Source organism: Amblyraja radiata, chromosome 25 (assembly GCF_010909765.2).
Source record: "Amblyraja radiata isolate CabotCenter1 chromosome 25, sAmbRad1.1.pri, whole genome shotgun sequence".
In the NCBI taxonomy this organism is placed as follows: Eukaryota; Metazoa; Chordata; class Chondrichthyes; order Rajiformes; family Rajidae; genus Amblyraja; species Amblyraja radiata.
In genome coordinates, this window is record NC_045980.1 from 20,790,492 (window position 1) to 20,793,597 (window position 3,106).

Genomic DNA, 3,106 nt, shown 5'->3' on the forward strand with positions numbered 1-3,106 from the left:
GCAGCTGATGAGAACAGGACTCTGATCTCTGGAGCCCATCTTAAAAACAAGCAAGAGAAATGTGCAGGAAGGAACTGCAGATGCTGGTTTAAACAGAAGCTAGACACAAACAAGCTGGAGTAACTCAGCGGGACAGGCAGCATCTCTGGAGAGACCCTTCTTCTGACTGGTCTCGACCCGAAACGTCACCCATTCCTTCTCTCCAGAGAGGCTGCCTGACCCGCTGAGTTACTCCAGCTTTTTGTGTCTATCTTAAAAAAGCAGGATGCTTTCTGGAAATGAAAGAGGTGCGGAGTCATGGGGGAGCAGAGCAACTTGCTCTCTGGGTTTGTGTGCATGCTTCCAAATTCAACGCAGTGCACGGCAAGCTCATGGCAGCACCTGAGGAATGCTAATGTCTCAGCACCCCTCGTGGACTCCATTAGGGGGCGGAAATCGCTATCAAAACATGGGGGGTACACAATTTCTTGGCGACCACGTGCATGCACACACATACACATGCGAAGCTTCAGTCATGGGCCCTGTGGACAATAACATCGGGAGCTGACCAGGTTGGTGACCGACTACGAACTCCAGCAACAGCAGCTTCGTCCGCCCCGAATCATGGGGCATGAATCGGCCCGTTTGTGAGCCTTTCATCGCCCAGCGTGACTTAAAATCGGCCAGTGGGGGCTTCAACATCGGGAGCCTTGATCGCCTTGACGCAGCAGTTTGATTTTAAGCCGTGCCGGGCGATGAAAGGCCCTGCAAACGGGCCAATTCAGCCATTCAAAAGCATCTGATACCCGCTTGAATCTTTCAAAAGCTACAATGTGATAAAAGAGAGAGAGTCTCCCCCCTTGTCTCCTTCTTGTCTCCCCCCACCTTTCAAAACATGGGGGGAGACGAGCCCCGTCCTCCCCTCCAGGATTTCCGCCCATGCCCCCCTTTGCACTTCCTGGGATGCGTTGAGGATGGAAAGAGCCATTGATGGATCTCCTGCTGCTGTGGTGGAAGCAGAGGGTGGTCACAAGTCTGAAGAAGGGTCTCGACCCGAAACATCCCCCATTCTTTCTCTCCAGAGATGCTGCCTGTCCTGTCGTGTTACTCCAGCATTTTGTGCGTATCTTCGATGTAAACTGGCATCTGCAGTTCCTTCCTGCAAACGGAGTCATACATCACGGGCCAACTCTCTCATGCCAATATTTCAGCTGATCCAATTTCCTCATGCCCAGCCTATATTTCTCTACACCCTTGCTATTCATGTACCTGTCCAAAAGGCTTTTAAATTGCACCTTTCCTCAGCTTCTTCCTCCAGCAGCTCGTTCCATATACCCTCTGTGTGGAATCGTTGCCCCTCAGCTTCCAGTTATTAAATCTTTTACCCACTTGTTCTTGATTCCCGTACCCAGAAATTCTCACTTCCTGCGACTTAACAGCCCCATTAATGCAACAACACACGGATAAATATATCATCAAAAATACAATAAATGAATAACCATAATACCAGTTCATTCTGTTGAGGGTGACACGGTGGCTCAGCGGTAGAGTTGCTGCCTTACAGCGCCAGAGGCCCGGCTTCGATCCTGACTACGGGTGCTGTCCGTACAGAGTTTGTACGTTCTCCTCGCGACCTGCATGGGTTTCCTCCCAACTCCAGAGCCATACAGGTTTGTAGGCTAATTGGCTTTGTCAAATTGTTAAAAATTGAGCCTCGCGTGTGTGGGATAACGTTCAGTGTGCAGGGATCGCTGGTCGGCGTGGATACGATCGGCCGAATGCCCTGCTTTCACACAGTATCTCTAAACTAAATCAAACTAAAATAATAGACAATAGACAATGGATGCAGGAGTAGGCCATTCGGCCCTTCGAGCCAGCACCACCATTCACTGTGATCATGGCTGATCATCCCCAATTAGTACCCCGTTCCTGCCTTCTCCCCATATCCCCTGACTCCGCTATTTTAAGAGCCCTATCTAGCTCTCTCTTGAAAGCATCCAGAGAACCTGCCTCCACCGCCTTCTGAGGCAGAGAATTCCACAGACAGATAAACATAGCAGTGCAAAACCAAAGTCTCTCGTGCAACCAAAGACACAGTCCATAGAAGATCACAGTTGCTGAGGTAGTGGTTAGTGTTGTGCAGTGTTCAAAAGCCTGATAGTTGCTGGGAAGAAGCTGTTTAGTTTACTTTAGTTAAGAGATACAGCACAGAAACAGGCCCTTCAGCCCACCAAGTTTGTACCGACCTGCGATCCTCGCACACCAACACTAACTTTACACACACTAGGGATAATGTTTACAATTATACCAAGCCAATTAACCTACAAATCTGTACACTTTTGGAGTCTGGGAGGAAACCGGAGCACCCGGAGCACCCGGAGAAAACCCACGCAGGTCACGTACAAACTCCGTACAGGCAAGCACCTATAGTCAGGATCGAACCTCGATCTCTGGCGCTGTAAGGCAGCAACTCTATCGCTGCGCCACCGTGCCACCCTAGTTCCTGAACCTGATGGATTTCTCTTGCAAATGAACATCCCGTGAACTGATTGATTTTCACTGAAGCTGAAATGTGAGAAATACTTTAAGAAATACCTTGAAGATAGATGTATCCACCCATAGGCATCTACTTCCCCTTTAAGAAAGGAAGGCTGCCTTTAAGTAATAATAGTTTTGTCAGACACTGACAATTCTGAACCTCTGCTGAACTTTGTGCATTGCATTAAACAGGCAAGGTTTAACAATGTAATGTGATCCTTATTACAGTTTTTGGTTCTGTATGTCCAATCTAACCTCCGGAATATGCCCACTGTTACTGATGCAAATAATTGGAAAGGTGATAGCAGGTGGGAGTTCCCTTTTCCTGATATACCATGGATTCCATCTTCAGTTTCCTCCTCCAAATCAAGGAAATGAAGGGACATCCAGGGCAGGAAGATATTTAGAGACGTGGAACACACACAAACTTTTTGTAACTGAGTTCTGCAGCTGCCTCGGACTTGATCCTACTTTTATAAGGAGTGTGCTTGCCTCATTAAGTTTGAGACACCCCAGTTTCCAGAGCACTCCAAGTCTAGATCAAGCACGAGCAATCTCCACATATAATTCAGGTTCCTATTTTACACAC